General features: G+C 45.4%; 1 protein-coding gene across 7 annotated transcripts in view; it reads right to left on the reverse strand.

Annotated features, from left to right (window-relative positions):
* The window catches only part of LPP (LIM domain containing preferred translocation partner in lipoma), a 423,204-nt gene that overhangs the window by 280,887 nt on the left and 116,059 nt on the right, over positions 1 to 26,258 (reverse strand). For 4 of the 7 annotated variants that reach the window (XM_074963357.1, XM_074963358.1, XM_074963363.1 and 1 more), the window contains one exon: positions 3,382 to 3,445. The exons of the other annotated variants lie outside the window; for them this stretch is intronic. The gene's annotated coding sequence lies outside the window, so the exon portion shown is untranslated. The remainder of the gene's footprint in view (positions 1 to 3,381; positions 3,446 to 26,258) is intronic. 7 annotated transcript variants of the gene reach the window in all.

The raw sequence follows: 26,258 nt of genomic DNA on the forward strand, positions 1-26,258 counted from the left end.
GATTTGTAGCCACAAACACGACCCTTACATTTGGCCTGCAGCTTACAGTCGGCCTGCAGCTTACAGTCAGAAGTGGTGTGGCTGGAATATATGAGGAATAGGGATCAGAATGTTATTTAAACGTGGGTTCAATGCAATCGGCTGTGTTCCCGCAAGAGCAGTTACACACCACTCATCACTCATATGCTACCTCCGGAAATCTCGTAGAAGGATTAGCGTGCCAACAAGTAGAGTACTGGTCTAGCCAGACATCTAAAGCATATTGGCACCACTTAAATTTGTCCATTCACCAATATGTTTTCCTAAAAATGCCCATATGCTTTGCCTGTAGCTCCCATATGCTTTTGAAAAGGAAAACAAAAACAATTTTGTTAGTTGTGAGTGATTGATCATTCTGTATTTCACAAGAGTCAGATTTAAAACAAGAAATAAAACCATTCAGCTGCAGGGTTTTTGCTTTTTTTCAAGGCTTTTTCCTCCAGCTCACTGATGAAATCATGGTGACCAAAAATGCACAGAGAAACACCAGGACATTGCAGTATACTTAGTGGGTATGTCACACACTATCAGATGCCTCAGGAAATACGGGCAGAATCCACATTACTGGGATACAGCAGAAACAGTTAGGGTCCAACCAAATTCACGGTCCATTCTGGTCAAGTTCATGGCCACAGGATTTGAAAATTAATCAATTTAAGGTTTTCAGATGTTTACATTCGAAATTTCACGGTGTTGTAACCGTGGGGGTCCCGACCCAAAACGGAGTTGGGGGAGGGGCAGAGGGGGGTATCACAAAGCTGTTGTAGGGGGGTTGTTGGATTGCCATCCTCACTTCTGTGCTGCCTTCAGAGCAGCTGGGGTAGCTACCCAGAGGTGGGTCTCATCTCCCCCACCCCTCCACCCCGAGCGAGGCCGTGCAGGGGAAGAGCAAGTCCCGTCCCTCCCCAGCCCAGAGGGGAGTAGCAGCAGGAGCCAGGGGCATGGTAGAAGCCCCTGCCCTACCCCGCCCCTCCAACAGCTAGATTTCACGGTCCGTGACACGTTTTTCTTGGCTGTGAATTTGATAAGACCCTAGAAATAATGGTCAGTGATTTCGAGGCCAATGCAATCTCCGGCTATAACTGGGATTAGACACTTAAGAGATGGTAATTCCGCTCTCCAATGCATGGACTTTGCAACCTTAATGTTTTTTGTATCTACCAGTACTGCACACACACTTTGTGTGTGTGTGTCACTGGGCAATTGACCCCTTTATGGGAAGTTGGGGTTACCTTTATTGAGTCCAAGTGCTCATTTACTAATGAACCATTAATGAGCCAGCCAGGACAGTTAGTTGCAAGGAGGAGGTGATGGTAACCGGCATGATCGAATTTTGCGTTCCCAGCTCTGCCACTGTTAATTCCTATGCAGTTCTAATGGATCTTTGCCCAGGGAAACACAGTTGTTCAGCAGGGTCATTTGGATACAGATGATGCTGGAGGGAAAGCATCTAGCCTGGAGAACCACAGCGTTGGTCCATTTCTGGTCACATTTTGAAGCCGTGTTGCTCTTTGGTGAATTATAGATTTCTAGGGCCAAATTCACCATGTCTTCTTGGGCCTGCCATAATACTCGGTGGCAAGTATCTGTTAATTGCTATAATTATTCCATTACCCAAAACAAAGACAGCTTTCCTTTGAAAAAGGAGTTTCCTACCCAGTTCAGTGGGGAGAGGCACTCCCATGGACACAGGCAGCTCCTGAGGAGAGGAGCTCCCAGAAGGCCTGATCAGGAGGGCTCCTAGAGCAGAGGGCCTAGATGGTGCGTGCCTGGGGACACGGAGCTCTCCAGGGAGCCCACTGGAGCAGGAGTCTGGGAGGTCACTCCTGGAGATGGGAGATTCGCAGAGAGACAGCTGCAGTCAGCAAGCATCCAAGAGGACCTGGTCTCAGCCAAGGGGTCTCCCAGACAGTGGCAGGAAACCCCAACCTGACAGGAACCATGCACTGCAGCGGATGGATCTCCACAGACACCTGCTTCCAGAAGAGGATCCTCTCAGGCAGCGGCAAGAGACCTGATCCCAGGGGCAGAGACCTGAACCGAAAGAATCCTGGATGAAGAACCAGGACGGAGGCAAGCAGGAGACTCGGGTGGGAGACAGATGGACTGGGACTGATTGGGTCTCCCAGCTAGAACACTGGGACAAAGGTTTTGCTCATATGTTTTGCTGGTCTTTTCTGCTAAATAAATGAGCCCCTCTGAAAAGTGGACCCTCCTAAAGCCTGCCTGGACTTGTACTCCAGATGATGGGGGGGGGGGGAGAAAATAATGGCAGGGTTCACACACACCTGACTACAAGGGGGTGTCACTGTAGCCTGCACTGTTACAGTATCTACCAAATAAAGCCTGCCCAGGCTGCAGTGCAAGGCTCTCTAGGTCTGACTTAATTTGCTCTCAGCAAGGATAGATTTCTGACAATGATCCAATCTGATGCAGGGCCCAATTACAGGCCAGATGCAAGAGGTAAGAGCCCCATTTTCCACAGGAGCAACGCTGAACAAATGGTCAAGAGAGAAGAAATCATTCTTTTGCTATGGGGCACCCGGTAATGGACTATTTGTTGGAGCACGGCGGCAGGATCAATTTCACGTGTCACCATTATACAATGTTTTCCCTGGGGGAAACTAACTGGACACCAAACTCTCCTGGACGCACTTTACCTTCCTTTTCATCACCTGTCTATCGGTGGCAAACAGCTCTTGCTTGTCGTGGGACAGAAATTGCTATTCCAAACCTCCCAGCTATGAATCTATATTCCTTCATTCTCAGTTTTTCCATGGCTTACCCATGCCTTGTTCTATGCCAATTACCACGACTCAAGAGCACCTCTAACATCTATTTTGCCCCCCAGGATGCTGTCACGGTTCATTAAGGACTGAGAATGGACCTGCCCTGACAATGTTCCCTTTCAAACGTTCTTACCTAAAGGAGCCCCTTCATTGGGATTTAACGATCATACCTTGGGATGAAGTGAAGAGCAAGCTAAGGGGTGCTTCATATAATTCAACGAGGGGCCGTTGCTGAAGGTTCAGAATTGTATCTCAGGCCGAGCTTTGGATTCCTGCTAAATACCTTCAGTCACTTTAAAAGAATTTGTGATCCTGAAGAATGAACAAACTAGCTCAGCAGCGTATATATTTCTATTTAGGTCCTTCTAATTATTGAGACATGCTCTTTTCTTTACTGCTGGGCACTGAAGTTATGTGAGATTTAAGCCAATCTGGATACAACCTGGAGGATGTTGGGGTGACCACAGCTGCCAGCAAATCAGGTCCCTAAATTCCCCACATCAATCCTAAAATGAGCAGTTTACCAAGCATAGGGACCCCTTTGCCCTCTCACCTCAAATCAGGAGGTGCCCTCCAAGCCCAGGGCGAGACGTACTTACAGGAATGCTGAAGGGTCTCTGTGGGGGAAGCAGATAAAGATGTTTCCAGATTAGAATCAAACCCTTGAACCTCATAACTGCCGTAAGTAGATCAAGCTGATACATCGCTTCAGCAAAAAACAAACGGGTTAATAAGCCCTCAGACCTTCTCTAACAATCACAGAGCAAGCCTTTTCCCTTACTACAAGTCCCATGTCCGTCTGTCCCTTTTTTCCTCCACATAAAGGCTTTTCACCCTCTCTCTGGAGAGATTAAATCTGAACTAGCGCTAGAGTAAGATAGGGTTTATTTGAGGGAGAAGCTATTTGTTTTAAATCGATTTAGAGATGGTGAAAGGCAGTGGCTTGGCTAACAAAGTCCTCTCTTTAACTCCCAAAAGACAGCCTTTTGCCAACAACCCTTAACATGCCTCCTCTCCCTGAGTCGGTGGGGACTCCCTTCAGGTGGGGAGGCGGTGGGGGGAAGAGAACGAGACGAAAAAGCTACTGCTTCTCCATCTAGTCCTTAGCTTCCCTTCTAGAATCATCAGCTAATGCCATATGTGGTGGTAAGTTTGCCACAGGGACACCAACAAGAACTAAAATTGAGATCAAACTCATTTCACATAGGCCACCGAACAGCCACCAAACGTGACAGATTAAGTCACCACAAACGTGAGCTGTTTTTCAACCAGTGGCCTTCAATGCTGGTAACCTGTTGACCACCCTCCACACCAAGCTCGCCTCTGTGCTTTCAGTGTTTTTCAGGCTGCCCTGTTATGAAAGTTAGTTGTTACCTTCTTCTCCAGAACAACTTGATACTGGTGAAAGGTTTTGCATAAATGCAACAACAGTGCTTCATTTCCCCAAGCCATCCCTCGCCATTACATGTGCTGACGTGCAAGGATAAGTGGATCTCTAGAGACCAACATCATGCAGCCAAGAGTGACTGGAATCTAACATGGTACCAGTAGGACATGACTCCATGTAACATGGATTGATGCAGGCCTCTAGGGCCTTTCAAGTCTCAGTATCTGGGTTCAAATTTTCTACAAAGTCAAAAAAAGAAAAGGAGTACTTGTGGCACCTTAGAGACTAACCAATTTATTTGAGCATAAGCTTTCGTGAGCTACAGCTCACTTCATCGGATGCATAAAGTGGAAAATACAGTGAGGAGATTTATATACACACAGACCATGAAAAAATGGGTGTTTATCACACACATTGTAAGGAGAGTGATCACTTAAGATGAGCTATTACCAGCAGGAGAGTGGGGTGGGGGGCGGTTTTAGTTGGGGGCTGAAGGTGACGGCTAGTGGCGTTCTGTTATTTTCTTTGTTGGGCCTGTCCTGTAGTAGGTGACTTCTGGGAACTCTTCTGGCTCTGTCGATCCGTTTCTTCACTTCAGCAGGTGGGTATTGTAGTTGTAAGAATGCTTGATAGAGATCATGTAGGTGTTTGTCTCTGTCTGAGGGGTTGGAGCAAATGCGGTTGTATTGTAGAGCTTGGCTGTAGACAATGGATCGTGTGGTGTGGTCTGGATGAAAGCTGGAGGCATGTAGGTAGGAATAGCGGTCAGTAGGTTTCCGGTATAGGGTGGTGTTTACATGACCATCGCTTATTAGCACTGTAGTGTCCAGGAAGTGGATCTCTTGTGTGGACTAGTCCAGGCTGAGGTTGATGGTGGGATGGAAATTGTTGAAATCATGGTGGAATTCCATGTAGAGTACTTGTGCTATATTGATGACAACTTTATCATCTGGACCCATGGAAAAGAAGCCCTTGAGGAATTCCACCATGTTTTCAACAATTTCCATCCCACCATCAACCTCAGCCTGGACTAGTCCACACAAGAGATCCACTAAAACCCCTCCAACGCATTATCAAGGATCTACAACCTATCCTGAAGGACGACCCATCACTCTCACAGATCTTGGGAGACAGGCCAGTCCTTGCTTACAGACAGCCCCCCAACCTGAAGCAAATACTCACCAGCAACCACACACCACACAACAGAACCACTAACCCAGGAACCTATCCTTGCAACAAAGCCCGTTGCCAACTGTGCCCACATATCTATTCAGGGGACACCATCATAGGGCCTAATCACACCAGCCACACTATCAGAGGCTCGTTCACTTGCACATCTACCAATGTGATATATGCCATCATGTGCCAGCAATGCCCCTCTGCCATGTACATTCGTCTGAGGAACAGTAGAGACTGTCCAGTTTGACCTTCTTGTTAACTCCTGGAAATGTGCTGGAAATGGCCCACCTTGATTATCACTTCAAAAGGTTTTCTCTCCCCCAACCCCACTCTCCTGCTGGTAATAGCTCATCTTAAGTGATCACTCTCCTTACAATGTGTATGATAAACACCCATTTTTTCATGGTCTGTGTGTATATAAATCTCCTCACTGTATTTTCCACTTTATGCATCCGATGAAGTGAGCTGTAGCTCACGAAAGCTTATGCTCAAATAAATTGATTAGTCTCTAAGGTGCCACAAGTCCTCCTTTTCTTTTTGCGAATACAGACTAACACGGCTGCTATTCTGAAATCTACAAAGTCAGAAGTAGAGGTGCCTTTGCTGGAGTCTCTCCTCACAATCCTTGAGCCAGAAATGAAGATAACTAAGATGAGATGCCAACAAAGTTCTTGAGCCAGCATTTGCTCACATTACATAGAACCACGAGACGATTGGTATACATGCTTTGCTCAGAAGAGCCCCCATATTGGAATGGCACAAGGTGCCACCAAGAATGGGATGATTTAGTTGGGGATCGGTCCTGCTCTGAGCAGGGGGTGGGACTAGATGACCTCCTGAGGTCCCTTCCAACCCTGATATTCTATGATTCTATGAAGAATGAGGTTCACCCTGAGCAAGGGAGGAAGGGGTGTGAAAACAACTAAAACAGCAGTTGGTTGCATCAAGTCAGGACTGAAGAATATAATGCAAGGAGGAAGCTTGCTCAGGATCTGGCTCATGAGCAAAAAATGTACATTAACATTTTAAAGACGATATAAACCTGGATTAAGTAACAGCAGAGAAGCAGATAAACATAACCGCAGAGCAGGCAGCATGTGCTCACAGGTTGGTTGGTTTTTGTTTTTATTGGGGAAATGAATGCAGAGGACTTTTCTGTGCCTGTTACATTGTCTGCTCACCATCTGATGTAGCATGCAGACTGAAGACTTCAAAGGCTCAGTCTTGCTTACATATTGAGACTGCTCTAAACTAATGCCCCTACTGTGACCAAACACGAATGCCTGATGTATCATTCATACCGCACACAGCGGGGCTAGTGAGCACCGGGCCTCGTCTCATGTGTGCTGTACTGTACGCATCTGTTTTTGGAGAAAGGAAATTCAAGTCCTCACGGGGTTACAAGCTCATTGCTCTGCATCAGTAGCTTTGCATTCGTCTTGGCTGGAACGCGAAAGTAAAGTGAAAGCTGCAGATCTACAATTTAAATCTGAACAGCCAATGGAGTTAAGCAAAAATCCACGGGCACCGGTGGCAAATTACACAAATGCACGTGCCCATTCGCCCAGCCTGTCTGTGGAAAGTTTCAGAGGATAAACTGCATTTTCATTATTAGTCCTAATCCAAGGAGTCTTTTAGAGGGGTCTGAAAAAAGGGGAGAGAGTGGCCCAAATCAAAAGCCCAGATCCTAAAACTTTGTAGAGAGCTTGGATCTAGTGCTGAACTTCATTGCTGGCATCCCCTCTGCATCGGACCAAATCAAACAACCCTAAACTCTGCAGAAGTTTAGATCTGCATCTGGATGCACTGGCCTGAGACTAAACTGGATTCAAATGATATAGCTCCACTGAAGTTGATGAAGTTAGGCTGATTTAGACCAGCCCCTTACTGAATGAGGGAGGCAACCTAGTGACAGAGGATGTGGAAAAAGCTAATGTACTTTTTTGCCTCTGTCTTCACGAACAAGGTCAGCTCCCAGACTACTGCACTGGGCAGCACAGCCTGGGGAGGAGGTGACCAGCCCTCTGTGGAGAAAGAAGTGGTTTCGGGACTATTTAGAAAAGCTGGATGAGCACAAGCCCATGGGGCCGGATGTGCTGCATCCGAGAGTGCTAAAGGAGTTGGCGGATGTGATTGCAGAGCCATTGGCCACTATCTTTGAAAACTCATGGCGATCAGGGGAAGTCCCGGACGACTGGAAAAAGGCTAATGTAGTGCCATCTTTAAAAAAGGGAAGGAAGAGGATCCTGGGAACTACAGGCCAGTCAGCCTCACCTCAGTCCCCGGAAAAATCATGAAGCAGGTCCTCAAGGAATCAATTCTGAAGTACTTAGAGGAGAGGAAAGTGATCAGGAACAGTCAGCATGGATTCACCAAGGGCAAGTCATGCCTGACTAATCTAATTGCCTTCTCTGACGAGATAACTGGCTCTGTGGATGTGGGGAAAGCAATGGACGTGTTGTTCCTTGACTTTAGCAAAGCTTTTGACACGGTCTCCCACAGTATTCTTCCCAGCAAGCTAAAGAAGTATGGGCTGGATGAATGGACTATAAGGTGGATAGAAAGCTGGCTAGCTTGTCGGGCTCAACAGGTAGTGATCAATGGCTCCATGTCTAGTTGGCAGCCGGTATCAAGTGGAGTGCCCCAAGGGTCATTCCTCGGGCTGGTTTTGTTCAATATCTTCATAAATGATCTGGAGGATGGTGTGGATTGCACCCTCAGCTGCTTTCAACTACCTGAAAGGGGGTTTCAAAGAGGATGGATCTAGACTGTTCTCAGTGGTAGCAGATGACAGAACAAGGAGTAATGGTCTCTAGTTGCAGCGGGGGAGGTTTAGGTTGGATATTAGGAAAAACTTTTTCACTAGGAGGGTGGTGAAACACTGGAATGCGTTACCTAGGGAGGTGGTAGAATCTCCTTCCCTAGAAATTTTTAAGGTCAGGCTTGACAAAGCCCTGGCTGGGATGATTTAGTTGGGGTTGGTCCTGCTTTGAGCAGGGGGTGGGACTAGATGACCTCCTGAGGTCCCTTCCAACCCTGATATTCTATGATTCTATGAACTTCGGATCTGGCCTATCAACTTTTCAGCTCAGCCCATCCCCTCTCCCAAAGTTAAATATCTCCTACCAAAGACCAGGATCTTTGCCATATTAGTTTGGATAATTTATTTAAATCATGCTTCAAGATTCACCAACATCTTTGGGTTGTGTTTGTATTTAAAAATAAAATCCCAATAGCTTTGAACACTTGAAAGCACGTGTTAATATTTCACCAGATTTGTGAGGACATGCAGTTGTGATTTCAGCTTTAGATCTGTGAACTGGCTGAAGGGAGAACCCTGCAACATGGTGTGGGCAGCAAAGAGAACACAAAAAATAAAACTGAGTTATGAGTGCCTGCTGGGCAAGAAGACAATAGTCGTTCTTTTTGGAGGCCCGAGGTATCGTTCACCAAGGACAGTTTTGGGTTGGGAATGAACAAAGGCTGCAGAAAAAGGGACCAGGGGAGGAGAAAGGCACTCTGATACTATGGCAAAGAGATTGGTTTAAAACTCAAGTTAAGGCAGACAAAACAGATCAGAAAAGGAAGCCGAATTTGGATTAGTTTAAACATTTTACACGTATTTTCATCCAAAAGGATCTTCAAAAGCTTTACAGATGATGGGTAAAGAGGCCTTCATCCACTGGCAAAACGCACCCACTTGTGGAGCAGACTGTGATGCTTATTTAACAGCACACAGCAACAGTACAGAACAATTTTAAAGACAGGGAAAATGAAGAACTCTGTATCCAAATGAAGCTGCAGGGGAAAATGAGATAGGACAGAATTTAATTAGTCAAACTGTTGTTGGCCCAGTTGGCCAAGATTTAAACACTTCCTCTTGCAAAAATATGGAAAGCAGGGAAATGACAGGGTGTGGAGATTGAACAATGGATTAGGATCATAAAACCATGGGCTTTAGACATCGAAAAGGCATTGCAGATTAGCTGACTTCATCCTCATGCAAATGCAAGAGAGCATCTCGAGAGAGATGATATTAACGAGATGCTATGCTACGTGTTTAGCCACACGGCCCAGGAAAAATGGCACCGTTGGAAAAGAGCAGGGAAACCTCTTGAGCAAAGCTGGATACGTACAGAGTTAATAAGAGATGTAGTCTTGAGACAAGTAAACTGAAAAAAAATACATTCCATCCTCTCCTCCCCTTATACCTCATTAAATGGCTACATATACTCACTTCCCCCGGCCCGTAGTATTTTCTTGTCCATTTTTCTCAATAACCACTGGATACAGTTTAAATGTCGGTCTATCGCCATACTTTTACTATCCCCATCACCATATCGTCTGTGCAGCTTCACCAACATTAATGTGCTCATGCTGACCATACCATTGTGAAGAATACCTCATTTTACCAATCCCTATCTGGGAAAGAGAGAGGCTAAGTGACTTTTCCAAGGTCACACAGGAAGTCTGTAGCAGAGCTAGCAACTGAGCCCAGGTCTTGAGTCCCAGCCCAGTGCCCTGAGTCTCAAGCTCATCCTTCATCCCCAAAGGAAGACATTTGATCACCAAGAGGACTGTCTCCTTTCTAACCAGCCTGCACCTCATAAGCAATGTGAAATATTCTAGGCATGTTACACTGCAAAACAAGCTTTATATCAGACCCTTCAAATGTGCACATCTAGGCCCCGCCTCCTCACATGAAGTCCCTCCCACAGTATCCTGGGGCTGACCCACAAGAAAATTAAAATGGGCCAACCAGCTCACATTGCAATGAAAGCACTCCATGACACGCGTGTGCGCCCTGTGAGAGAAGGCGTTGGAAAGGGACCCCTATGGGCAGCACAAATTCCCCTTTACATCAGTGAGCATTCTGATTTCAGTCAATAAAATAGTGGGGGGGGGTAGCATTTGAGCCATTTTCCTGTCTGATTTTAATTTCCTTGCATATCAGCATTTGCCAGGAGTATCGTCAACACAAGGAATCATTTGACATCCTCGCTGATTGCATGCAAATTAATTGGGTTCTTTGGGTTTATTTTGCTTGCAGGTCGTTTTTGCCTTGAATGAAGAGGCTTCACCAGGAAATATTTTGACAAAGGAGGGGGTATTTTCAGGTCCCGATGTTGGATGCATTGCAGACACCTTTGCACAGAGATCTTTGTTTCGCAGCAATCCATCTGCTGTACTGGGGGTAACGACTGTGATGGACAGGAGCACTGGCTACGACCAATATCAAGATCAGTATGCTGCTAGCAGCTATGTCCATTTGCCTCCCTTTGTGTTCTATGGAGCTCCGAGTCCATTCGGTCTGTGCAGACCAGAGCTTTGTACTGGGGCACACACTCACAAATATGTGTGTGAACACTCACTCGCAAGCCCAAAAAAGCCCATTCTCTTTGCTGTGCGCACAATGGAGAAAGCCTCAAATGTTTTGCTCAACATACTAATTACGGGTGGGTTCAAAAGAGAGGAGTGGGTGAATTCAATGTCAATCAGATGGAAAGGGGATAAGAGGAATCATCATCATTATTACAAGGGAAAAAATTATTGTCATGCTTTTATAAGTGATTAACAGCCTACCACTGTTGCTGGCTAACGGAGTTGCCTCTGAAGCTAAAATTGTAGAGATCTTTGCTATAATGCTGAAGATGCTAAGGTTGAAGCCCGGCTCACCTACATACATGTTTTCTCTTGAGTACACCTATGCTTTGGTCATATCCCACAAGGCTATGGTCATCGTAACTCAAAACTCCACCCAATTGTTAGCACAGTTTATCTAAAAATCTGAGTATGGCAACATGGCCTAGGGGCAGAGTTCACGCCCTGAACTAAGCTGCAGTCCACACAGGGGAGTGAAGCACTATGCAGTTCTGCTTTGTGCGGGAGGAGAGGGAGAAGAAACTGACCTAAGGAGACATATTGCAACAAATACTCACCCATGTCCAGTCCTGCCCCAGATCCCACCACAGATATTACGGTGGTGGAAGCCATATTTGTTATCGGTTTATATCACAGCAGTGCCCAGAGGCCCTGAGTGAGATCGGTCTGTACAGACTCACTAAGCTCTTCAGGACAGGTCTCTTGCTACGTGGATAGTTAAGACAGACAGAGGAAACTGAGGCAGAGGGAGGGGAAGTGATTTGGCCAAGGTCACCCAGCAGGTTGGTAGCAGAGCCGGGAACAGACCCCAGATCTCCTGACTCACTGTCCTATACCCTACCACTGCCTCTCCACCATGATTGGTAGCTCAATGCTGGCATGCGGACGAGGCGGACCTCATCCCACTGTCTACTGAATCTGAGAAGCCCCTTTACAGCCATGGAGGAGGGCAGCAGGATTTTGCCAGGGAGTCCAGCATGAGCACAGCGCACAGCCCCCGGTACACTTGGACCTACAAGCCACGTATTCAATACTCAAGCTACAAAGCTACGTCTTAGCAAAAGTGCAATTGAACTCCATGTACTTGTTACATTTCTAAATATACTCCCGGTTGTCAAGACAACAAAGAGACTGATGGATCTCTGAAGCGTACTGTATCTAATTGTCAGCATTTCAAACTGACTTGGAAGAAAAATGCTGCATGATAAGTCTAATCGCCATGGTTACCGCTGGCTAAACCCATAATAAAAAAATATTTTAGCGACGCGCATGGTGCCACATGAGGAGCAGATGGGAGACGATCTTGTTACTGTGACAACCCCTGCTGCAAAACTAAATTTGAGGGAAAACGCGAGAGACTCTTTTTGAGATCTCAGACACAACAGGCATCGGGGGCTAAATCTTCTCAGACGTTGGGTGCCAGGGAATCAAGCTTTGGCGCTATCCTCACCCAGCAGGTGCACCCAATCTGGTGGCCAAACGAGTCATTCTACGATGGCAAAAACCATCATGTGGGCGTCCATGGAAGTGATGGATAAAATGATCACAGAATCATAGGACTGTAAGGGACCTTCAGCGGTCATCTAGTCCTGTGGTTCTCAACCAGGGTTACACGTACCCCTGGGGGTACACAGAGGTCTTCCAGGGGGTACATCAACTCATCTAGAGATTTGCCTAGTTTTACAACAGGCTCCATAAAAAGCACTAGCAAAGTCAGTATAAACTAAAATTTCATATGGACAATGACTTTATACTGCTCTATATACTATACACTGAAATGTAAGTACAATATTTATATTCCAGTTGATTTATAGTTACATGGCAAAAATGAGAAAGTCAGCAATTTTTCAGTGACAGTGTACTGTGACACTTTTGTATTTTTATGCCTGATTTTGTAAGCAAGTAGTTTTTACGTGAGGTGAAACTCAGAATCATAGAAGATTAGGGTTGGAACAGACCTCAGGAGGTCATCTAGTCCAATTCTCTGCTCAAAGCAGGACCAATCCCCACCTAATCATCCCAGCCAGGGCTTTGTCAAGCTGGGCCTTAAAACCACTGGGCCTCTAAGGATGGAGATTCCACCACCACCTCCCTAGGTAACCTATTCCAGTGCTTCACCACCCTCCTAGTGAAATAGTGTTTTCTGATACCCAACCTAAACCTCCCCCACTGCAACTTCAGACCATTGCTCCTTGTTCTGTCATCTGCTACCACTGAGAACAGCTGAGCTCCATCCTCTTTGGAACCCCCCTTCAGGTAGTTGAAGGCTGCTATCAAGTCCTCCCTCATTCTTCTCTTCTGCAGGCTAAACAAGCCCAGTTCCCTAAGCCTCTCCTCATAAGTCTTGTGCCCCAACCCCCTGATCATTTTCGTTGCCCTCTGATGGACTCTCTCCAATTTGTCCACTTCCTTTCTGTCCTGGGGGGCCCAAAACTGGACACAATACTCCGGATGTGGCCTCACCAGTGCTCAATAGAGGAGAATAAATCACTTCCCTTGATTGACTGCTGGCAATGCTCCGACTAATGCAGCCCCATATGCCGTTAGCCTTCTTGGCAACAAGGGCACACTGCTGACTCATATCCAGCTTCTCATCCACTGTAATCCCCAGGTCCTTTTCTGCAGAACTGCTGCTTAGCCAGTCAGTCCCCAGCCTGTAGCAGTACATGGGATTCTTCCTTCCGAAGTGCAGGACGCTGCATTTGTCCTTGTTGAACTTCATCAGATTTCTTTTGGCCCAATCCTCCAATTTGTCTAGGTCACTCTGGACCCTATCCCTACCCTCCAGCATATCTATCTCTCCCCTTAGCTTAGTGTCATCTGCGAACTTGCTGAGGGTGCAATCCATCCCATCATCCAGATCATTAATAAAGATGTTGAACAAAACTTGGGGGGGGGGGTCCTAATGTCCAACCTAAACCGCCCTTGCTGCAATTTAAACCCATTGTTTCTTGTCCTATCCTCAGAGGTTAAGGAGAACAATTTTTCTCCTTGTTGTAACAACCTTTTATGTACTTGAAAACTGTTATGTCATTCCCCCAGCCCCCCACGCTCCCCCCACAGTCCTCTCTTCTCCTGACTAAACAAACCCAATTCTTTCAATCTTCTCTCACAGGTCATGTTTTCCAGCCTAGGACATAGGAGAACAGGGTTCAATTCCCAACTTCGTCCAGATTCCCTGTGATGGACAAATCATTCAGGGTATGTCTACACTGCAAAAAAAAAAAAAAAAAAACACCTCCCTTGCCAGGTTTCAGAGCCAGAGCTCAAGCAGGAACATCTACACTTCTCTTTTAAGCCCCATAGCCTCAGCAAGGTCTGAGACTCGCTGCAATGGGGTTTTTCTTCCGTTGGTTTTGATTTGGTTTTTTTTTTTTGCAGTATAGACATATCCCTTTGTCTCTGGCCTCAGTCCCACATCTGTACATTGGGATTACAGCACTGCCCTACCTCCCAGGGGTGCTGCAAGGATAAAGACTGTGAGGCACTTACATGCTGCAGTGAAAAGGGCCATTGTAAGTATTTATGACAGATAGACGCATAACTGGAAAAGGTCACACATGAAAAAGCCACATACCACAGATATTTGCCTAGTTTTCACACTCACATTTCTTACATACTCACATTCTCCTATTTGCTTTTGCATGTTGTACTGTGCAGATCCTCTCTGGGTTTAGGTCTATAACATACACATTACGGTGCTGTAACATGAGAGCAAGTATGGTGGCCCAAGGATTGACTGGGTATGCTGGAATAGCAGCACTGTACTTTCTACCCTGATGTGTTACCCTCTGGTTAGATTTGCAAATGGCAGACAGTAAAGAAATCAAGTAGATGAACAAAAGAACCACGTGGCTTTTGTCTCTGCAATTCTAGGTGTTGGTGCTGTTTGCACCCACTAGGCATTTTCAAAGGGGCTCATACAGTCCCGGAGCCTGGAAGTTCCACCTGGAAGTTCCACCCGCAGGAAAGTCGTGTCCCTTTCATAGGATCTCAGTGTCACTCAACAGGGCAGGTGAACTCTTAACGCTGCAGGACTACAGCCAATCAACAAGCTCTCCCCTGCCTACAATTGCACCTGGCAGGAAGGGGCATGACTGGAATAAACCCCTGCAGGGGAATTCCCAAGGGGGTGCACGCCTGAGCACAAGTGAGCCCTGCCGCCCGAAAAGTCTGCGACACCAACTGTACGTGCGAACGCCTTGGAAGCTTGGTGCTACCCCAGCCCGGCTGCTCTGCACACTGACCCCCGCAGATCACCTGTTCACAAACCGCAGCCACTCCTGTGGCACCAGCCTATGGCTGCTTGGCACTGCTGGGCCAACATTTAGCCATGCAGCACTGGGGGCTGCCTCCAGCTTAGAAGAGACTGGAGGGGAAAGGGAGGAGCCAGTCCTCTAGCCCCATGAATGCTACGGAGCCTGCCCACACAAGAGATTTACAGGGCACGAGCTACCCATTTCCCCTTGCCCAGAGGAGAAGATTTGGCAAAGGTCGAAAGCAGGACACACGGCAGTACATGCAGATTCTGCTCTCAGCACACACAACTCCAAACACAATGTTGCAGTGCTGAAAGTTCAGCTGTGGGTGTTGGGTGGGAGGGTAGGTGTTGGAAGTGCTGCTTTTTTGAGCAATGACTCCAAAAATGCTGACTCCGCTGTGCGGTCCCAGCTAGGAGGTTTCAGGTTTTATTTCCTTTATATAAAAATCTCAGAAAGACCTAAAACTTGACTTCTTTAGCAGTAAGTTTCAGGCCCTTCCCTCCTGGAAATCTCATCCATCCACCTATGATCAATCTTTGTTCATCCTCCTTACCTAACGTAAAGCGTCACTGGTTGAGAGAATGCATGAATTTCATCTGGACACAGAAGGCAACAGGAGACACTCAATGTTAATCTGATCAGTGTCGATGTTAATTAGTGATCAGGTTTCCAATTAGTCTGAAACGCCATTGACATTCTTTGAACAAAACCTCCCATTCCCTCCAGCGTCATGCCCCAAACAGCCTTAATCATTTACGTAGACAGAATTTCTGTGCACCCAGTGTCAGATGTTGTTGTTATAAATCATAGAATATAGGACTGGAAGGGACCATGAGAGGTCATCTAGAGTTCCCTGCACTCATGGCAGGACTAAATATTATCTAGACCATTCCTGACAGGTGTTTGTCTAACCTGCTCTTAAAAAATCTCCAATGATGGAGATTCCACAAGCTCCCTAAGCAATTTATTCCAGTGCTTAACCACCCTGACAGTTAGGAAGTTTTTCCTAATGTCCAACCTAAACCTCCCTTGCTGCAATTTAAGCCCATTGCTTCTTGTCCTATCCTCAGAACAATTCTTCTCTCTCCTCCCTGTAACAACCTTTTATGTACTTGAAAACTGTTACGTCCTCCCTCAGTCTTCTCTTCTCCAGACTAAAAAAAATTTCTTTTCAATCTTCCCTCAGAGGTCATGTTTTCTAGACCTTTAATCATTTTTGTTGCTCTTCTCTGGACTCTCTCCACTTCATCCACATCTTTCCTGAAATGTGACACCCAGAACTGGCCACAATACTCCAGTTGAGGCCTAATCAGCGAGGAGTAGAGTGAAAGAATTACTTTTCAGGTCTTGCTTACAACATTCCAGTGAATGATGTTCGCTCTTTTTGCAACAGCGTTCACTGTTCACTCATATTTAGCTTGTGATCCACTATGACCCCTAGATCCCTTTCCACAGTATTCCTTCCTAGGCAGTCATTTCCCATTTTGTATGTGTGCAAATGATTGTTCCTTCCTAAATGGAGTACTTTGCATTTGTCCCTATTGAATTTCATCCCATTTCTCCAGTTTGTCCAGATCATTTTGAATTTTAATCCTGTCCTCCAAAGCACTTGCAACCCCTCCTAGCTTGGTATCATCCACAAACTTTATAAGTATACTCTCTGTACCTAAATCACTGATGAAGATGCCGAACAGCACCAGACCCAGAACTGATCCCTGCGGGACCCCACTCATTATGTCCTGCCAGCATGACTGTGAACCACTGATAACTCCTCTCTGGGAACAGTTTTCCAACCAATTTTGCAACCAACGTATAGTAGCTTCATCTAGGTTGTATTTCCCATGTCATAAGATATGGGTCTTGAAGAGCACCCATAATGGAGACACGCCAAAAACAAATCCCTCTTAATGAGAGATGGTTGGAGAACATTCACTGAAAACAAAAAAACAAAAAACTATAATCTCCCCCATTGTTTTTGAAGCAAAATCTCAGAGTTTCCAAAATTGTCATCAAAACTTGGATTTTTTTTTCCAACCGTCCCTTTTGTCAACATAAGCAAGTTTTCAGATCCCAGCACTGCAGAGGAGCTGTTTGGCAGCACAGAATGACTCCACATTTCCCAACACAGTCACTGCACCGCCAGGAGCTAACTTACTGCTTCCTAAAGCACTCTGGCCATGGGACAGTGAACACGCCAGCAAGGCTAAGACCAAAGGGATACTGGATGGATTTGTGTGAGATACAACTGTCAAGCTATCCTGCAGTGGGTCAAGAGCATGAGTACTAACCTCAGGGCAGACGGTTAAAGGGATAGGGCACAAACCCCAAATTGGCTGAGTTCTATACTTAGATTTCACCCACCAAGTGTCAAGTGTAAACTCTTCAGGCCTAACACCACGGAGTCACAGACAGTCCCCTTGGGTACTCCAGTCTAGGCAAGCTTGCCTTTGTGATGGATGGTCCCTTACACCAAAAATCACAGCAATATTCAGTCGGGGTGTAAAGTGTTAACCAGTTAACCAATAAGCATCAGTCTTGTCGGTAAGGTATTCCGGATCATATTTAAACTCTGCTGTGGGACTCCGTTGCCTTCCCCCCGCGCACCCGGGGTCCCAGCAGCCTTCCCCCCGCGCACCCGGGGTCCCAGCAGCCTTCCCCCCGCGCACCCGGGGTCCCAGCAGCCGTCACACGGGGTGACAGCTGGGACCCCACGCGGGGCGGCAGCTGAGCCTAGCAGTTAAACATTTAACCAGTAAAATTGTAATAGTTTAAACATTTACTTTTTTTAAAAGCTATTTACATCCCTAATATTCAGGTTACTCCCAGTCCCAAAGGGGACCAATCACTTACCCCACCTTAGATCTCACACCAAAGACAACACGTGGAGCCAATTCTACTGAAAGATGTATTAACCAGGGAAAGGAAGGAAGAGTTATTTAGAAGGTGACAGCAGGTAAAAATACACGCATAAATGAGTTACAGTCTTAATTTTCAAAAGATACTAGGCCTTTATATAATACGCAAGCTCTGTATGTCCCCCTCAGGGCTAACCCAGGCTAAGCAGCGGGGATCCCTTGCTTAGGTCTAGAAATCTTGCCCTCCAGAGTCAAAGCAGCACAGAGTTTTCAGGAATTTTAATGCCCTTTCCCCCTCCTCTGAGCTGCCAGCTCAGCTGATGGGAGGTATTTATTTGTATATCTCCTGTTTTTTGGTGGGGGGGGGGGGCGAGAAGAGAGGGCATAGGTGCTGGAACTAGGGGTGCAAGGGGTGCTGCAGCACCCCCTGACTGGAAGTGGATTCCATTATGTACAAGGTTTACAGTCTGGTTCAATGGCTTTCAGCACCCCCTGCTATACAAACTGTTCCAGCACCTCTGGGAAGGGGAGCAATCAGCAAAGTCTTTTGTCCTCTTTGATCACAGAATCATAGAATATCAGGATTGGAAGGGACCTCAGGAGGTCATCTAGTCCAACCCCCTGCTCAAAGCAGGACCAATCCCCAATTTTTGCCCCAGATTCCTAAATGGCCCCTTCAAGGGTTGAACTCACAACCCTGGGTTTAGCAGGCCAATGCTCAAACCACTTCACAAAGCTAGTGAAGACATGCCCTTACCATGCAAACACTAATATTACCACCTTACAACATGGGACACACACATTGTAAGTGAGATTAACACATGTAGCAATTTACAAGCATTCAATAATATCTAAACACTAAGCACATTTTTACAACTCTAATACCCATTTTAACAGTGCTAACACTCAAAAGTGACATGGGCACTTACGCTTCTAAACACCAAGGAAAGCCAATGAGACTTAGGCTCCCAAGTGAGATGTTGGAACATCTCGATACCTTTAAGGAGCAACACGTAAATACTTTTTAAAAAATCTGGGCCCATGTCTCTTTTGAAAATGGGACTTTGGCTTTTTTGAAAATTTTACCCTCTAGCCTTAACTGAAATTGAGATTTCAAAAACTAGGAACCTAAAATTAGGCTCCAAAATCCATATTTACGGACGTGATTAACTTTTAATAATGAAGAGCACTTCACAGTTCCCATTGACTACAGTGGGAGGAGATGCATGCTCAGCACTTTTGAAAATCACACAGGTGCCAAAATATGGATTTTGGAGCCTAATGTTCGCCTGCCACTTTTGAAAATCTCGGACTACGCCAATAAGCTGTCACAGCTACGGGTTTGGGACAACTACAGATTCTGTTCTAACAAATCACATGTCCTCTTGAGATAATTCACCAGTATGGCTCCTCTCCCTTGACACAAATGGATTCATTTGATTGAGATCAAAGGATGCTTTGCACATTTTCATTTGATATTTCTGGAGTTGGAACTGTTAATTTTGCTAAGCACGCAGCACTGTTGTGACTTCACCAGAGGCTACATAAAACCGTCAAGTTACATTACTTAGGGCTTTGTTTTCAAACAGGTATTTGGTAACTGTTTTCCCTACCCCTCTTCTCAACATCGGCATTTGAAGCATGGTCCCAAAAACAGAGAGATAATGGTTATCTCCGCTCAATAAATCAAAGAGGTTTTTAGGGCATAAAAGTGTCCAGCAACGCATTCCTGAGCTCTCTCGGCAACAGAACGCATCCTCAGCAGATGTGCCAACATTCTTTTCCACGCTACTGTGGATTGTGGCAGGCAGTTACAACTCTGCTAGCTAGTTCCTTCAACTCCCCATTGCACGTGGCTTAAGTCACAACAGAACTTGGGTTACTCTCGCACCTCTGAGACCAGAGGTCACATCAAGACAGGTTCCACTGCTGATTACAGTGCATGTCACTGAAGCAGAGGGAGGCACCAGTGGTCACTGGTAACTGACAGCGTGACTCATCATGAAGGTAGGAAGCAGGAACCAAGGTTAATAGTCATAAAAGCATAACACATCAGCAACCACCTACGTACTAACGATGGGGAGCCGCTCTACTGCCAGAACATGGTTCTAGGCCAATGTAAAAGGTCTGCACTATAAACTAAAAGGAAACCTTCAAAGATTCTATTCATAACAATTAACACAAGGATGGTACCTCAAGGGAATGCCTTCTTTAAATACAACGGTCCCAAATTATGGCAGTCAGAGGCTGGCTCTGGCAGAATTCCTCCGGGGCTAGGCACAGAACAGAACCTCCCCGCCAGGTAGCACAAGTGGTTATGCTGGTCAGTTGCAGTCCCTGTTTTACAGGCCGTAATGTAAAACAAACACACAGCAGAAAACCCTACCAATGTCTGTAAAATCCATCATAACAACACGGATAGCACACAAGCCTGATCACTAGAGCCAAGCAAAAGCCTCGTCGCTCATGTTCCATTCAGGACCTGTTCTCCACATAAGCAAAGTACAAGGGAGGGCTGTGATGAAAACAGGACTGGAAACCCAGGACTCCTGAGTTCTAAGCAAAGAGGTTTGTGATGGAGAAGGCCCATACGAGCATTTGCATCACCTCCCTGCCAAAGCAGGGCTGCTTGCCCTATTTAGAATTAGAAGCCTCAAGCAATTATGCTGATTTCCACTAGGGCCCCTTTACGGCGGGTTCCCAGTTTGTAAAACAGGGATCACAAACGCTTGCCTTCCAACCTCAAAGTGATGTTGTGAGCATTGCTTACTTCTCATTCATGAAGCGCGCTCAGGATTAAAAGTAGTATATGCTGGAGGAGCTACATATATTTGCACGTTTGCATCGAGTAGGCCAAGACAGACTACGCTGAAACAGCATTTGCAGCCTGCAGCCATTATCCAACTAAATGCCCTCTCACAGCACACGGTCTGCCAACTCACCTTTATCCTGTCTCACCTGAATGCATGTAGGTGGAAGCATCGTTCATTTCATCTGACAGGAGTCAAGTTAGCTGGACTGTTCAAGTAAGCATGAGGACAAACACTTAGATATTAGCTCATGGTTTGGGACCTTTTAGAGACTATCACAGGGCAATTTGATTTCTTTCCATTTAAGACTAATTTCTGTCTCATCAAAAGTACTAACTGGGGGTGGATCTTTTCTCCAGGCTTTCAGTTTCCTGATGAGTCACAGAAGATCCACTACGATAAATTCAGTGCTTCAGTCAGACTGTTTCTTATCAAGGTATATTCAGTACATTACTAAGATGTTGAGTGTGCTATTTAAAGGGCTGATTTCAGACATCGTAAGTAACATGCCTTACCAGAACGTGTGCTCTGTCCTGACCTAGACAGATGTATCTAGCATCCCCTATCACAGGGTCCAAAAACAAAAACCTGCAGCTAAATGAATATGGCAAGGACAAAGAGAAGTATGACGTGATTGGTCCAGTGCGCATGACTCTCCTGCAAGCAGCCTTCTCTCCCATTTTGCTGTACCTTCCCCTTCCCTTTGGCATCAGAATTATGTGTGTGACAATGGCATTTAGTAAAGAAAAAAAATATCTGCAGGCTATACAGGTTGCAACAATTCTACAGTGCTACGTTTTCCTCTTTCTTGGACCAAGAACCAAGCATTTATTTTTCTGCCCCCCGGGGCTCCTTTCCATCCCTGTATGAGAACCGCCCTAAATTCCCACACCACTCACTCACAAGATCCCATGCTATGTCAGGCAGGCAGGAAGCGAGCAATCTAAGTTCCTGGAGGCAACACTGGCTATGGGCACTGGCAGCTTCTCTTTGTTCTTTGTCAGTGCTTTTGATTTAACACAGGGCTAGATCTAGCTAAACACGCCCATTGTGCAACTAACCCTGTTGCAGGCATTGATTCTGTTACTGCATGCTCCTTACACTGGCTCAGCCAGAGTTATTCTAGTGGATAAAGCCCTGTCCAAGCACAGGGTGCCATAAAGCATGCGGAAGACAATATGGTCACTGCTGCAAGAGGCCTACATTTTACACTGCAAGTCCTTTCACCTATTGAAGTTAACAGGAATTTTGCCTGAGTTACAGCCCTAAATTAGGCAAATACAGTTAGGAGAGAAAACTAAAAAAAGACCAGCTGACTAGAAAGGACAAACCCCAAAGAGGTCCTGTCCGAATTTCTCTGTTTGGTAGATTACCACAAGAAGGTTTCACAGAAGAAATGGGCTGGAAGGAGGGATGTGAATGAGGAGAGAGTAGTGTACTGGAAACCAAGAGGAGGAGAAATTGTACCAAGCATAACAGGCAGCATAGAATGAGGGACAAAGACAAGCGTGAGGTTGATTACATTATTACAGCAATACTTCATCCCATTCTCCATGTACCAGCTGGATAAAGACAGTGACCTGTACAGAAAATATTCTGTAAGGGAGGAAGGACAAACCAGTGGTTAGGGTGCTACAGGAGACTTAGAAGATCAAGGTTCAAAGTCCTACTTCTGCCACAGATTCCCTGAATAGCCTTATACAAGTCACTTACACTCTCTGTGCCTCAGTCCCCATCTATAAAATGGGTATAATTGCACCTCCCTACCTAAGAAGGGGTATTGTGAGGATGAATATGTTAAAGACCATGAGGTGATCAGCTACTATGGTGATGGAGGCCAGATAAGTACCTCAGATGGGGATGGATTCTGCAATGCTTGAAATGGAAACTAATGTACTGAAATACCTGCACCTGCTACAATGAACAGTCACTCTAAGGACGGTCACCTACATCCTTCTGTAGACACACGCATACACTAGTGGGTGTTACTGATGGCACAATAGGAGTCCAAAGCGAACAGCAGTGAGGTTTTGTAATCCCAGTTCCAAGCTTCTCCCAAGAAGCTAAATCAAAGAGTTATGGCAAGAGCCCACATGCAAAGTTTGCACAGCCACCACTGTATATTTGTAGGTGAGCAAATCTACTATCAGTTATTAAGGCTTCTTACAGCGACTCCACTCTTCTGCTTGAAGATATTTATATACGACTCTAATTACAGCATCAGAAAAGAAGAATTCTTCAGTCACCGCAGAGAGAGTGATTTATATTATTAATATTGTGGTTGAAATGTTCAAAGGAATGCAGGGGAATTGGCCACACAGCGTCCATTAAAATTAATGGATGCTGCGTGGCTAGCTCCCCTGCACTGCTTTGAAATTCTCAACCTCTGTGCTTATATAAATGTATATCCCCACATCTGAGGATCTCCAAGTGTTTTACAAACATTAAACTAGTTTCACCAAACCCCTGGGGAAGAAGGGGGAAAAGGAAAGAGGATTTTCTCTAATTTCCCAAGATCTTCTCACATGATGAAGTTCAACTTGGAAGACCTAGAGAGGAAAAAACCAAAAACTTAAAATCTGTCAGGGATTCCATTTGTACAGCATTAGTAGCCCAGGTCACCCCAAACCAGGGGTACCTGACTCTTGCTCCTACCCCTTTATCCAGAGCAACAGACGAGGTACCCTTTCAAAAGCAAAGTTCAATCCAGTTTTATATATTTGTACGCGAGACACCATCGTTACCAGTTCCAGAGTGATGGGCTGCACTACGTCGGGGAGCACACATCCTACGATGCAGGTTACATAGCTACATGCATCCCAAATTTCTGTGCCTTTAGTATAACATTTCCCTTGGAGGTCTCGACACTTATTTTCTTAAGAACAGGTAGCAACTTTAAAATGAGTGGGCCTTTATTTGTTAAAATAACCCCACAGCTGGAATTTTAACAACCACATCTTTCTGTTTTTGAACAAGTTTGGACAGGATCAGCCACGATAACTTCTTAATAATGGCAACAGAAACGCACATGGCACGATAATCTCCGGAGGGTAATAACCAATTACTCTGAAGAAAATGAAGCACTCTCATTAGAAATTGGTATCTGGTTCCTAGATCTACAGCAAAGGTACTTTTTCACACAATGTACAATTGGCCTGCGGGACTCATTGCCACAAGATACAATTCAGGGCAAGAGCATAGCCGGATTCACAAAAGGAATGGACATTTACATGGGTAATGAGAAAATACACAATTATGTTAATAAGGATTTTAAAATGCTTTGGAAGGACTACAAAGCCTCATATTTCACAGCAAAAGTTCTTGTGTCTTTCTCTCAAGTACCTGGGGCTAAGCAATGTCAAAGACAGAATAATGGGCAAGATGGACCGATTATCTGACCCAGTCTGGCAATGCCCATGTTCCTAAAATGATTAATTTTAGACTTTTCCTACAACATTAAGTGGTTAAAATCTCCTGCCTTTCCCAAATTCCACCCTGAAAGCCTCTGAAATCAGAAGGGGAATAATAATCTTGTTCAGCCCATGTCTCAATCTCCCTTTCCTCATTAGTGCATAGTGACGGGGTAGTTCTAGCACAATAAAACACATTAATTTGAATACAAATCGCTCTTCTGGTGAGCGACCAAAACAGCGCACAAGTGACGTTTTTCTGAGATGTAATGCAAACAGACATAGCTAAGAGAAGCAGTGAAAGTGAAGCACTGTGAAAAAACGCCAGCTCAGACAAACAAAGCTTTCCATCCCAGTAGATCGCAAAGTGTCTTACAAACTCTCAGAGGCAAGAATCATTTCACCCTACCACAGAGGAGTAACCATCGCTGGGCTGCTGTACAGCACCTGTTTAACAGCACAACAGTTTGGGACAGGAAGCAGGGAAGCACGACATTAAATTGAAACTGCAGGGGAAGTTAGGAAGGCACATTATTAATCTGGGATTTGGCTAGCTCTTTACATTTGACAATGGAAACTGTGCGCTTCTTTGAGTAATACGATTCAGAACGTCATTTCATAGGGCGGGCATACAAGCAACCAAAGATAAATACACGGAGTTGTGTTCTGAGTCAGCCATCTACAGAGGATCTACATCTATATATTATGTTAGTCACCCAACTCTGACTCGGAAGGTTGGAGAAAGTGATACAAAGGCGAAGGAGCGAACAGACCGAATATTTCTGGGATGTGGAAGGCAATCTTTAATTACGCACAGTTCAGTGACTAGAACAGGGAACTGGGAGTCAGGACTCCTGGGTTCTGTTCCTAGTTCAGCTGCTGTCTTGGCATGTAATGTTGGGGAAATCATTTATCCTCTATGGGGCTCAGCCCATCCATTCATAAAGAGGGAACAGTAATATTTAACCGCTATACGCAGTGCTTATGAAAGGCACTTGTGCAAGTGCAAGGTATTCCTATCTAATGCTCGTGAAACAGCACCCTTTATAGAGAAGGTACGGCCTATCCGCCTCTTCGTGAAGTCCTTGGTGGGGCAACGGTTTGATCAAAACAGAGCAGAACTGAAATTAAAGCACTGGACACAAAACTACTTCGGACACTCAACTGCTACCTTTTAACCCTATTCTGTCATGATGCTTATAGATAACCGCCAGTTATGGAGCAAGCTATGCTGCATGCACAGCTAATCTACAGGGAAACATGCCCGCGTTTCTGTTTATTCATGTTCCCTCTCTCTCCCCCATCCACTCTTTTGGGAAAGTGACTGTCTTTTAAATATATCATTGTCCAACTCCAGGTGTTACTGCCATATCCATAACAACAAGTGGTAAATCCTTTAAGGAAGGAGCCCTGATCAAATTATCAGCAAATTTCCCATCCTAAATCTTTGCTTCTTCCCCTAATAGAAGTCAGAGCCTGTCAGATTGTTTGGAATGTGTTCCTGGTTTATTTGAAATGGCAAATGAATGTTATCAAGATGTTGACTATTAAGAGATGGATTTATGAGCTGTGAGGAAATGCTGAGGGGAGACAATGAAAGAAACCCCCCCCCTTTTTTTTTTCTTGCACCGCTGATAAAGCCTCCCTGAAAAACTTATTTCATTTTATCACTGCATCAAATCTTATGGTGCAGCCATTCCGAACACACTGCAGATGGTTTGGGTCTGAGCTCCCTAAAATAAAAGCCAGCCTCCCTCTCCCAGTGGCCCAGCAATGGAGACACAAAGCCAATGCGTCCACACCTTTTCTGAGAGGCTGGATTTTATCTGGGCTCATTCAAGGCCTTTGGTGCCTTGGGACTGCATGACAATTCAAGGGAAAATTTCCTTAAAAGGAACATGCTTGGCGATATATTGATTTGGACAACTGCTATCAAGCCATTTCCCTGTGGAACTGACCTCCCTTCAACCATATAAGCATGTTCATGCCAGTTAGAGTCTCCCCTCATCCTGGCTCCAATAAAATGAATTAAATCTTTTAAAGTGGCTTCAACAAATCAATAAACAGGAAAGTTACTGAACATGATTTAAAGGTAAAGTGAACAGCTGGGGGAATTCAGCCAAAGATTCCTCACATCAAAAGAAT

This window comes from Natator depressus, chromosome 9 (genome assembly GCF_965152275.1).
Source record: "Natator depressus isolate rNatDep1 chromosome 9, rNatDep2.hap1, whole genome shotgun sequence".
In the NCBI taxonomy this organism is placed as follows: Eukaryota; Metazoa; Chordata; order Testudines; family Cheloniidae; genus Natator; species Natator depressus.